The following is a 13,530-nucleotide window of genomic DNA, read 5'->3' as shown; positions in this document are numbered from 1 at the left end:
ATTTGGAGGCTCTGTTGATGTGTTTCTATGTCTGTCTCCATCCACTTATAGGTGTTCTATATAAATATATTCCTGCAATATATAAGCCCCTGTAAATTGTCCTTTTTTGTGTTCTTCTGTAGCAGTATAATTGTAACAGGGCAAGAGGTTGTGCCACTTTAATTATATTGGTGTAAAGTTATCCTCTTAACTGAAGGCTCAGAATTTCCACAAATTATGTAGCCAGCCTGGGTCTTAGACCTGGTCTATGTTCAAGTGGTTTTTGTCTTCAGCAGAACTACTTTTGTCTTATAGTGGTGTACATGAGAGCAGAGTCAGATCTGAACTTCCGAGGAGCTGTGGTCAGCAAAACAAGGATGCTTTTCTATGAGCCTTAAGTACATGTAGCATTGGGAATATTAGCTTGAGGCAAATAAAAAAGTTTGGGAATGCTGGAATGGTAAACTATTAAAAAAAATAGGGAGAAAGTGGCTGCATAGTGCTATCCCCCTTCGTATACCTTAAAGCCAGGTGATTCAGAGTCAGGATTTGACCCTAAGTCTCCTCTCCATCTCCGTCCCCTGGAAGTACCAGCTCGTAACAGCACTGGGGAGACTCTCTCTGCCTGTGTCTAAACTGCAGTTCCCAGGAGAGCTTTTGCAGAACATCTTGGCTGTGTCCTTGGCATGCTGTGACATGTTGTAGCATGTGTCAGCCCTTGCCCTGCCTGTGCCGTGGTGTCTGGCAGAAGGAAACTGGGGCAGGCAGGCAGGGAGCTGCTGTGGCTGACCGCAGGGGCTGCATGATTGTGGATGGGGCTGCACGGTGCCCGCAGTGCTGAGACGCCTGCATCTGTCGTGGAGCCACCTTTCTTCACCCAGAGCACTTTGCTGGGCTGTGAAGGGTAAAAAAAAAACCTGACTCTTGACCCTGTGTGTCGCAACATTTCTATGGGAAGCAGGGAGCACACGCTCTGGGGTTTCTTCTAATTTTTATGAAATACATTCAACAGGAAAGATGGAGAAAACAAATGTTTGAATATTCCTTAGCTTGAGGATAAGATGGTATGGGAGGTTGGCATCCTGGGGTCAAACCTGTGCTCAGAGCCAGGCAGAGCAAAGATTCGACTCTGTCTTCCTCCATCCCAAAACAGTGTCCCTACCAGTGGATATCCCAACCATAGACCAAAGTGTTATAATTTCTTGAAGAAACTGTGTTTCATTCAATCTAAGTTGTTGTTGTTGTTATCATTTATTCAGCCACTGAACTGAAAATCAATTATTCCCACAGCCCTAATTAAGCAGTGCCTAGCCCAATTGCCTTTTCACATCTAGCAGACTGTATTAGCCTCATAGTGCATTAATCACTGAAATCAGCAGGACTGTTCACAGAAATAAGCAATTTACCCAGCAGGAAATATCTGCAAAAACTGATCTCTAGGCAAGCAAGCATTAGATTCTTGTCAGTTTAAATACAGACAGAAACATCAGGGTGAATAATATTATTATTTTTTTTAAGATTGAGTCCAGAAGTTGGATGAACTGGTATCACACATGGATTTTAAAAAAGATGGTTAAAGAGACATTCTGACAAATGCCTGTAGCTGCTGAGCTGTGAGGCCATGGCATGGAGATCTGTACATCACGCTTAATGTCTAGCTTGTGCTGAAGCACTGAGAGAAGCTGACCATATGCTGAAATACGATGTTTACCTTACATTCAAGCTCCACCAGGCATTTTTTCAGTAATGCACCATTTGTTTGTAGGCTAATGCAACGGAGGGGTTTGTTGGCTTGTTAGTCAAATGCACCTTAGAGTAAGGAAGTTTGTGTCTGTGACTTATAGTTGCTGTTTTGCTAAACTTGTTACAATATTGAACCGCACTGTAGTCCGTACAGATGGCTGAAGAGAAACCTGCGTTCCTGCTCCTTTCTCACTGTGCTCGGTGTTTTGTCTCCACCAGAAACATGGTTTTTCACCACTAGAATGCCAGTCGTAGATTTTGCAGCAAACAGTGCCTGTTTGGCTCCCTCCTGGCTTCCTACCACAGGACTTTTCCCTGGGAGGAGTTCAGTGTTTTGCCGCTTGCTGTTGAAGTATCAGTAGGAAAGTATGGAAATTCTAACAGGTTTGACTGTCACAAAAGCTGCTGTTTCAATGTTGTACATTTGCATGTATAGTAAAAAAAGTGATTATATTGTATTCTGTTTATACCTGTAAATTCCCTAAATTAAAAATGGGATTTTGGCAAATGCAATCCACTTTTTCAGTAAAAGAGACTGTTGTAGAATCAAATAAAAATATTTCTTCATGCTGAGGTTTTTTAATAACATCAGCAAAAGACTGCAGAATGAGGTGTGGGAATAAAATGCACTGCTTTCCAAAAGCCTTTTTGTTTTCTTAATGTTGCTTCTCCAGGATGCTCATTTTCATCTCACTTGTAATTATTCTTGTGCCTTTATAACGTCCAAGTTTCCTCAACATGTGACAGCATACTATAAATACTGTCATTAATAGAGGGATTGATGAGAGACAAAGGGACACAAGAAATATGAAGTGGCTGAGCTGCCTGTGAGGTTTAAGTAGCTGTTGTTCTCCGCAGTGATTTCTTTGGCTACATATTTAAGATGATTTAGTGTCACTAGTGTAACTGCTGTAAATCTAGAATAAAAAATTAAACAAGATAATGCTCATTATTAATAATAAGATGATAAAATTGATGCGTTATTAAAGGACTTCGTATAGTTTTTATTTTAGAAAGTGCAATATTTATATTACTAGTTATGTCACTTGACAACCCTGTGAGATGACTTAAACGCTCTTTTTTACTGTTTCCTTTAGCCCAGAGGTGTGTAATAAGCCAGTGGCTGAAACTGAGCAGTGCCACATACTGGAGCTCGTGATCATTACAGAGGTTTTCTTGCAGGATGGCTTAGAGAAAAAAAAATTGTCTTTGTCCTGTGGTAATGAAAAGAGATGATGGACAATGACTACTTTGAGAATAAATATTAATTTCAGTGTCAATATATCATTGAGTAACACCTGCTCTAGCACTACTGAGATAGCGCACACGCACACACAAATGCAAGAGGAAGAAAGCCAGATAGTTAGCTTTCCTAAAATAAACTCTTCTCTAAAATATTTTTTCTAAGTTAAATAAAGGAGAGACCAGAGGAATGGAGGCACTGATAGCTAAAATTTCTAAGAATAAATAAAAATTTTCATGCATTACTGACAAACTGATCCTGAATTTATCATTACCGCTAGAAGGAAAATGAACAACAACCTACAAATAAACAGGTGAGAGTGAAAGAAATTCCCCGGTTTATTAAACTGCACTCTTATATATGTTCAAGAAATGTTTATTGCCAATGCTTAACAGCATCCACTAATTTGACTATATCTGCTGCAGGCAACGGTTTCAGTACACAAAAAGGTGAAGGCTCTTCAGCCCTGATCTCTAAATTAACATTTGAACATTTTACTGCTTGGAGTTTTAAAGGTTTAACAGTAGAGATTCCAGCCTCCTTCCTCTCTCTGCCTCTGCCACATGTAATTCCAGATACTGCATCGAGGTTTCTTGTTCGTTTTTTAACGCGAAGCTGTAAGCGCAGCGCAGGTGGGCAGCTCAGCACAGCGATTAGCTGCTCCATTCATTTGCTTCATGAGTTTGGTGGAGGTCCTCGGAAAGCTCCCATCTGCAAGTGAGGAGCACGCCGGTGTCCTCTGTCCTTGTCCCTCATATTTTACACCGAGGACAAATGCCGTTTCCAGAGTCCAGCCTGAAGAGCTTGGCTGAGGCAGGCAGAAGACTTGCCACGGAGGCTTCTGCTGCATTTTTCTCTCCTTTTTTTTTTCCTAAAATGGGGGGCAGGGAGATGGACAGCAGGATTTTGGAAGTCCAGATTGCTCCTTGCTGCCTTTGTGCGTGTTCCCGGGCACCAGGGTGGGCTGTGGCCACGAGCCAGCTGCCGGCAGAGCCCAGCCGTGGCTGCGTACCAGCTCCCGGGGGCTGCGCAGGGTCTCATGGAGCTGGGCTCCCTGCAGGGCGTACGCAGGAGGGAGATCGCCAACGCCGCTGGCCCTCTTGTGGATGCTGCTATAGATACTTATTACACATGCAAAGCTAACAGAAGACTTTTTCCCCCACACAGTAAAAGCATTTTCAGTAATAAAACTATAAACCTGAAAAATGGGGGGGGCCTTTGCTGTAACTGTTGCTGATTAGCCATTCTCATTACAGGCAGAGACTAAGAAAAGCAGTCACAGATTAATGCCAGAAACTGTTTGAACAGGAGGAGGAGTGTGCATCAGATTACTGTTTCACAGCATGAAAACAGTGCTAGTAAATGGGATTAGTGCAGACGGGAAGAAAGTGAGATTTAAAAGAAAAACCTGCTTAAGCAGAAAAGAAAAATGTTTCCACTTTAGGCATTTAGACTTTGGGATGGACTTAAATGAGACTCTTGCATCGTGCCTCTCTCCCACACTGACATTCATGGGCAGCCAAACTCCAGCCCCTAAACCAAATTTCAGTTAGTCCTCTTCTTGCAAGGAAATAAATAGTAACAGCATTGGAAACTCAGGGCCAAATATTGCAGTGAATTTCCAGTGACTGCATTTGAAATTGGGACTCTGAAATGTTGATGCAATGACGGATACAGTCCAACTGAATGATCTATTGTGGAGGAATCGGCTGGATCTGCTGTTTGCAACTCTGTGGGTTTTTTTTTTTTTTTTTTTTTAACTGGACAGGTGTAAGAAATTCCACACTGGGCATGTTAATTTTCTTGATAAATTTGTCCCTATCAAACCAAAGTAATGCCAGTGCTGTTCTCAAAATTTGGCAGATTTCAAGCCAAGTTTACAGTCTGCTGTACATATTGAGTATCATCAATAAATAAGACTGGTTACAGGCTGCTGTGTATACTGAGTATCACCAACAGCTTGAGTCTAGAATTGGCTTAATTCTCTAAGTGAAATTTCAGTCTTTCTTTAACATCTCTGCAAATCTGTCATTATGATCTGTTCAATTCCAAATCATATATCCTTGGTTAAAAGGTAAAATACGGATTTTCCCTTCTGATGACCTCACCACAAGCCCACTGGGGAGCTGAATGCAAGCTGTTCCATGTGTCACTGCACCTTCGGGGATGACTGAACAGTCAGTGACATGGATAAAGTCCAACAACATATGCTATGACAAGCATATGAAAATCAGCTAAATTCATCCTTATGCCAATTTTATAGGAAAAAAATGCAATTCCTCAAGTGCAGTGCCTGACAGAGCACTGGGACAGGCTGTTTGCTGCTGCTACATGTTGAACACATGAAAGCTGGTGCATACACAACACAACTGAAAGTGTTCAGATGATTTTTGGCTCTGAGGATTACAACATTTTTTTTTTTAAAAAAGGAGACTGGGATGCATTTTCCTAGCATTAGGGGGGAAAAATTTGCTTAACTTAGGAAAGTTGGGGTATAGGTCTGCTTGAAAAGCTACTCTCCAAAAAAAAAAGCATTATTTCTACACTACACATTTCAATGATTCCTACAGGCAGGGTCAGATTTTTCAAAACTGCTCATTTGCCTTTTATTAATAATAACATCTAAGCAGGAGCAACATGATCTGGACTATCTGGTTATGTCCTAAGGTGCCTTACATGCCTCGTGGGTGCTGAACTCTTTTGAATTACTTAAATGCTTTAGTGACAAGAGCTAATGCTTCTGAATTCAGCTCCATAGTCTGACACAAACAGTGCTGTTTCTTTTTTTCCATTAGAAGGATCTACTTAACAATGATAAAGCACATGTGTACACTTACAGATGTCTTTTATGGAATCAGCTGCTCTGAGTATTTGAGCTATCATTCAAGAGTGATACTAGGCAATAGCTAGCTGCTGAAGAGTTATCATGGCTTGACATTTGCATATGTATCACAAGAACTTGACTTATCATGTTCTGCCACAAGATATGGAAGATGAGAATTCACCACTAGTCACTTTTCTGCAGAAGATTTTGCAAGAGGACTGCTGATGATTCCAAGCTTTTGGGCTTTCCTCATCTTTATCTACTTAAGTGCCTCAAAACTGTTGTGAATTTTGGTCTGGACTGAGTGTAGATTTGACACCATTATTGACTTTCTGCAAACTTCACCTTTGCTAGCTCCTCTGCAGCTGGTCAGGCTGGGCACAGTGTGGTCCTGTACCTGCACATACCCTGGGATTACACTTCGTGGAAATCAAAGCTGTAGCCAGCAGATGAAAAGCATCAGATCTCTTGCTCCTGGACATGCTGTTCTGTGATGGAGCTTAATTGGTGATTTATACTCGTCATGAACAGGGACAGTGATAAAGCCCTTTAAAGGTAGGGAGGCTTCAATTCATCCTCAGAAATGTGGTAGTTAAGAAGTTGAGATCAGAAATGATTTGTCAGTAGGTCTCCTGCTGGTATGTTCCATAAACCCAGGCTTTATAACCTACTTGTAGGTAAATAAGCAAATTCTAAATACTGGGCTGTTACTAAATGCACATTCCTACATGGCGATACAGAGCAACAACTATAACACCCTTCCAGTTGGTCACCGCTGATGCCCTCCTTCACCGGTCCTTTCCTGTTGAGCAAAAAATTTAAGTCTATATTTAATCTGAACCTTGACCTAACCTTTATTCAGTCGGACATGAACCTAGATGCAAACGCTTTGCTGTATTAGAGGCAAACCCGAAGAGAGGGTTCAAAGGCGGTTTTGTGGTTGCTTCTTTAGCCTCCTAAAGCAAAAGTTTGCACTTGCGAAGCTAAAGTTCCCATGACCCTCCAATGGTTTTCCAGTAAAACAATGTCAGTGAAACAAACTCTCCATTTACCCATGTTGCTGTGGCAGCAGAATCAATGGTAGATGCACCTGCTACAAGGTTTCTGCATGCCGTTTGGTTGTGTGGCACAGCCATGTTGTTGGAGAAAAAACAGGAGCTGCTGGGGCTGTACCGGCACTGTCATACAAGCCCAGCTGTAATTAGAGGGCATCTCTTGTCACTAATGCTGCACGTGCTGGGGCTGAATGGTTTAGCGTATTCTTGTACGTGGTCAGGGCTTTGTCCTTTTTCCCGAAGTACCTCAGAAAGGTCTGGCACACTTCAGCATGCTGAGACACTCCCTGCTCAGAATAATCCAGGTCCTAACAGAGCAGGTCAGCACAGGCTGGCATAAGCAGTGGCACCACATGGAGGGAGGCAAATGGTACTGATTTTACCTATGCAAGGTCAGGCAAGCTATTTCTGAAGCAGAAACAGTTCCTTCACTTCTTTCTCTTTTTCAGCCACAGCACTCTCTATATTTCTGAAAGGAAAAATGCAAATGCATTACTAATTTTTTTAGGAGAAAAGATTTATTTAAGAGGTAAGTTCCTGCAGGCCATACAGCACTGACTGAGCTTGCAAAAAAATTCAACGTATAGTATAGATTAGGTTGGTGGGTGCAGATTAGGTTGGTGGGTGCTTTATGTTCATTGCCTCTGAAGTGGTTGAGAAAACTAAGATGTAAAGGTAAGGACTGTAATAAAGAATGAGCTCTGAAAAGCAGCTTTGCTACTGTTAGCCTTAAAACCTATTTGAGAACTTCAGAGATTTAGCGCCGTCTTTGAGCTGACTTGACAAACGAATCTGGCATCTTTACTGTTCAGCCTTAGAATATAAAATGCAATAAATTCAGTCTCCTGTGAGATAAGGAGTAACCAGCTGATTCCCAGGGCACAGAGAGCACTGACATGCTCTTCTATCAATGCACTCTGCTATGATGGGATATCTAATTTAGGTAAGTGCATTTCCAGCATTAGGGCGCATGAAGCCTAACTGTGGGTGACTGCCAGCAGAGACATACAGGATCAATTTTGCAGATTCATGCAGAAAACCACTCTTATTTTAATTGAAATGCTAAGCTTGAATAATAAGCTTGAATTGCTAGGCTTAAGAGTCTCATAAGCCATCAGGAACACAGAAAAGGCAAGGGAAGCTTAAAACTAGAATTCCACAGTCACATTTCCAAAGATTTACATTGCTGTTGCTCTGCATTTTTCAGTGAAAATAATGAGTGAACATTTGAGTACAAATGGCAGGGAAATAGACAACTTGGATTACTTTAAATCTAGAGCTGCTATCTGACCAAAATTTAGCTGTAGGGAGCCCATGAGGTTCTTCAGCAGGAGATACCTGAGCCTGAGCCATCTGCTCTCCAGAGCATTTTTAGGAGACGAGAGCTGGCGGGTGCAGCCCCCACCTGAGGCACACAGGGAGCTGGGACACTGGATATAAATATATGTGCTGCCTCTTTCTGCCCCCAGCATGCATTTGTTTATCTAGATGAAACTTGAAACTTCACCCCCTGTTCACTTTGGTGGTCCTGCTTGCTACTCTCTTTCCTTCAGGGGCAATTCCTTGCCTCCCCCCACTGCACACACTGTCCCAATACTAGAAGTAACAATATGAGCCCTTTGCTTATGGCAGAGATGCTGGGATGCAATACATGGTGTGATTTTGTTCTAAGGATTGATTTTTCAGCTCCTCAGAAGGATCCATTCAACTGGGTGTCCCTCTCAGATCATCTGAAAAGATGCTCATCTGGAACAAATTGTATGCACAGGTGCAGCAACCTCTTCTTGCTAAAGCATAAGCAGGAAGCATCAGTACTAATCAGTATTGTTCGCTGCTCCCACTAGTGATGTCAGCTAAGTTTCAGGGTGTGACCATGGCCTGGGCATTGGTTTGCTCTACATAATGCCCAGTGATTTGAGAACCTCTTTCTCTGCATCACTGCACTGCAGATATGATCATAGAATCACAGAATCCTAGAATCAGTAAGGTTGGAAGGGACCTCTGGAGATCATCTAGTCCAACCTCCTCACTCAGCAGGGTCACCTACAGCATGGTAGACAGGGTTGCGTCCAGGCTGGCCTTGAAGAGCTCCAGAGAAAGAGACTCCACAACCTCTCTGGGCAACCTGGTCCAGGGCTCTGTCACTCTCACAGGGAAGAAATTACCCCTCATGATCAGGCAGAACTTTGTGTGCTTCAATTTCTGCCCATTGCCTCTTGTCTTGTCACATGGGACAACTGAAAAGAGTTTGTCCCCGTCCCCTTGACACCCTCCCTTCAGGTACTTATACATATTGATAAGATCCCCCCTCAGTCTTCTCTTCCCCAGGCTAAACAGGCCCAGCTCTCGCAGCCGTTCCTCATAGGGCAGATGCTCCAGCCCTCTGATCATCCTCGTAGCTCTACACTGGACTCTCTCCAGTAGCTCCATGTCTCTCTTGTAGTGGGGAGCCCAGAACTGGACACAGTACTTGAGATGAGGCCTCCCCAGGGCTGAGGAGAGGGGCAGGATCACCTCCGATGACCTGCTGGCAACACTCTTCCCAGTGCATCCCAGGATACCATTGGCCTTCTTGGCCACAAGGGCACATTGCTGGCTCGTGGTCAACCTGTCATCCACCAGCACTCCCAGGTCTTTCTCTGCAGAGCTGCTCTTCGGAAGATCAACCCCCAGCTTGTACTGGTGCCTAGAGTTGTTTTTCCCTAGGTGCAGGACCCTGCACTTGCCCTTGTTGAACCTCATGAGGTTCCTCTCTGCCCAGCTCTCCAGCCTGTCCAGGTCTCTCCGAATGGCAGCACAGCCCTCAGGTGTATCAGCCACTCCTCCCAGCTTGGTATCATCAGCAAACTTTCTGAGGAGGCACTCTGCCCCCTCATCCAGGTCACTGATGAAGAAGTTGAACAGGATGGGACCCAGCACTGAGCCCTGGAGGACACCACTAGCCACAGGCCTCCATCTGGACTCTACACCACTGATGATGACCCTCTGAGCTCTACCTTTCAGCCAGTTCTCAATTCACCTCACTGGTCTCTCCTCTAATCCACACTTGCTGAGCTTCTCTAGGAGGATGTTATGGGAGACAGTGTCAAAAGCCTTGCTGAAGTCAAGGTACACAACGTCCACTGCTCTGCCTTCATCTACCCAGCCAGTCATTCCATCGTAGAAGGCTACCACATTGCTTAAGCAGGATTTCCCCTTGGTGAATCCATGCTGGCTATTCCTGATCACCTTCTTTTCCTCCATATGTCCAGAGATGACATCCAGAATGAGCTGCTCCATCACCTTTCCAAGGATGGAGGTGAGGCTGACTGGCCTATAGTTGCCTGGGTCCTCCTTCTTACCCTTCTTGAAGATTGGAGTGACACTGGCTTTCTTCCAGTCCTCAGGCACTTCTCCAGTTCTCCATGACTTTTCCAAGATGATGGAGAGCGGCCTGGCAACAGCATCCACCAGCTCCCTCAGTACTTGTGGGTGCATCCCATCCAGGCCCATGGATTTGTGGGTGTCTAGCCTGCCCAGAAGGTCTCTAATCCTATCCTCCACAACCAAAGGAAAGCCTTCCCTTCTCCAGACTTTCTCCCTCACGTCCAGGCTCTGGGATTCATGGGGGCTGCCCTTAGCAGTGAAGACTGAAGCAAAGAAGGCATCCAGTAATTCTGCCTTCTCTGTATCCCTTGTCACCAGGGCCCCTGCCCCGTTCGGTAGCAGGCTCACATTTTCCCTAGTTCTCCTCTTGCTGCTGATGTATTTGAAGAAGCCCTTCCTGTTGTCCTTGACATCCCTTGCCAGACTCAATTCCAACTGGGCCTTGGCCTTCCTTGCAGCATCTCTACATGCTCTGACTGCATTCCTGTAATTCTCCCAAGTAGCCTGTCCTCTCTTCCACATTCTGTGTATTTTCTTCTTCTGTCTGAATTTGGCCAAGAGCTCCTTGCTCACCCATGCAGGTCTCCTGCCCCTTTTGCTGTACTTCTTACTCACAGGAATGCACTGCTCTTGAGCTTGGAGGAAGTGATGTTTGAATACTAGCCAGCTCTCCTGGAACCCCCTTCCTTCTAGGGCCTGAACCCATGAGATTCCACCAATTAGGTTTCTGAAGAGCCCAAAGTCCGCTCTCCTGAAGTCCAGGGTTGCAATCCTGCTTGTTGCCTTACTTCTTTCCTGCCAGATCCTGAACTCCACCATCTCATGGTCACTGCAGCCAAGGCTGCCCCCAACCTTCACATCTCTAACCAGTCCATCTGTGTTGGTAAGGACAGGGTCCAGCAGGACACCCTTGCTCATAGGCTCCTCCACCATTTGTGACAAGAAGTTATCATCGGTGCATTGCAGGAGCCTCCTGGACTGCTTGTGCCTTGCTGTGTAGTCTCTCCAGCAGATGTCAGGGTGATTGAAGTCCCCCATGAGAACCAGGGCCTGTGATCGTGAGGCTACCTCCAGATGCCTATAGAAGGCCTCATCAACTTTCTCTTCCTGGTCAGGTGGCCTGTAGTAGACACCCACAACCGTGTCCCGCATGTTAGCCTGCCGTTTGATCTTTACCCATAAGCTCTTAACTGCCTCCTCCTCCTCCACCACTAGGCAGAGCTGGATGCATTCCAGCATGGGTTAATAGCCCCTGTAAATAATATGAAGCTGGTAATGTATTTTCTGTGACGATGTCTAAATTGGCATTCATATTGCATTATTGCCAAAAAAAAGAAAGGTAGAAGTGTTGATCTTTTTGGATCACAGCTTTCAGGCTAATTCAGTCATCTTTGTTCTCACTGATCTGCTTTCTTACAGACTTGTGAGAGTGTACATGAACTGCTCTATTCTCTCTTGGGCCATCTGATGATATAATGCGAGACAAAGTTTAGATGAGTGACACAAGCCAACATTTCTGTTACAGCAATTGTAATCAGGTGATGAAAATAGAAAGTGTGTGTCTACATGGAAAAATGCAAACAGACAGAAGACCACATAGCCTGGGCTGAGGACACAAAGACAAGCACCATGCAGAATTTGAGCAGAAGGATATATAACAGTGCACAAGCTTGGACACATGACTTCTGGGACACAGTGAAGATGAAGCTGCTTGTGAGATCTGCCATTATCTGCACACAGGGGTGTGCAGTTATACCTACAATTTCTAGCTTTTTTTCCCCGCTACTTTATGAGCAAATAGGAAGTCATACCATGCTGTAACTCTTTGATGAAAAGCTCCTTGTGGATGTCCAGATAGAGGGAAGCACATGAGAAGCAAGATTTGGGCTTTTCTCTTTGCCTTGCTCTGTGGTTAAAGGCAGTTCTTGAACTCAGGTTAGTTGTAGGATGTCAAGGTGAGAGGCATAAGACTGGAGTTGCTGTTTGCCAGGACTGGTGTATATGTTTAAATAAAGCACATATTACTTGGAACATATTCAGATTCTTCATTGCTGATCTCTTTTCCACTATAGTGGAACCGCCCTCCCTCTGAAACTGTGCTGTCACTTGCTTTTGCAAAAGGCTGCACAAATATTTGGGGTTTTCATCCATTGATTTCTACTGCAATTTAATTCTGTAGATTTGGTGAAATTGATGTGCATCAATAAAAGTAAAGAGCCTGTTCCATTATGCTGTGTTGTCATGGTCCCGTAATATCAATGAAATTGAGTGGAAAGAAGTTGGTTTGGAATAAAGAGGTCCTCCATGAGCTGGTCTCTCCCAGTTAGGAAACAATGCATATAAAGCTGCAAAGCACTGCTCTGCTGTGGCAGCATAGAAGAGTGTGAAACAGCCCCTCTGAAGGATAGCTATTTGGTGTAGCTGTCACAAGGGCTACTGAGATTTGCTCAGGAATACTGCCTTGTTTGGTTATTCATGTTGGAGAGCAGTTTCCTGTGGGAACCGTTAAATACATCCATTTAGGGATGTTGAATGGAGATCTTTTTATTGCCTGCTCTTTCTGTAAGTGCCAAACAGTTTGCTATCATTTTAGTCAAGGTTTTCACTGTACTCTCTCTATCCAACCACAAACTCTCTTCTGGGAGATTTCTGCCCCTTGAGTTAGGACACAGCCACACAGGTACGGATCTGTCATTTGACACAGTTCAGGGGTGGAACCTCTGGGGCAGGAAACTGAGAGATGATGAACTCAGTCCGAGCTAAGAACTCCCTCTGCCAGTGGCAGCTCCACTTGAGGTAATAACTGCCTGTCCCCTTCCTCCAGCTGCTTGTTTATAGCCTCCCCATCCCAGTCACAGGCTTTATTGTACCAGACACTGAATAATAGTGCATGTGGCTATGGGACTGACACCTTCACTGGGTGATGGGAAGGGAAAGACTGTAATATCTATTTTTTTTTTTTAAAAATTAAAATTTAATTCAAATTTTAAATTAAATATTTCTTAAAATAAGCAATTGCTTTTCAGCCAAATTAGCTTTTATCTTTGTACAGCAGCTGTGCCTAGACATCCTGAACTGGGTCCCTACTATGCTAGAACACAGCATCCTGGACAGTGTTAGCCACTGGTAGAAGTGGCATGATTGCATTAGACCCTGAGCTGCAACCAGCTTTGAACTGCTCAGCTTTCATATTATCTGACACACATTTGACCTTTATGTCTGCTACCACTCCTGCATGACGATCAACCACAAATAAAACAAATTAGGGTAAAAACATGCAGAAAGGAGTAATATTGCATTAGCAGGAAAAATGTGGCAAT

This window comes from Rhea pennata, chromosome 3 (assembly GCF_028389875.1).
Source record: "Rhea pennata isolate bPtePen1 chromosome 3, bPtePen1.pri, whole genome shotgun sequence".
In the NCBI taxonomy this organism is placed as follows: Eukaryota; Metazoa; Chordata; class Aves; order Rheiformes; family Rheidae; genus Rhea; species Rhea pennata.
The sequence above is the reverse complement of the archived record's forward strand: the minus strand, read 5'-3'. Positions refer to the sequence as shown.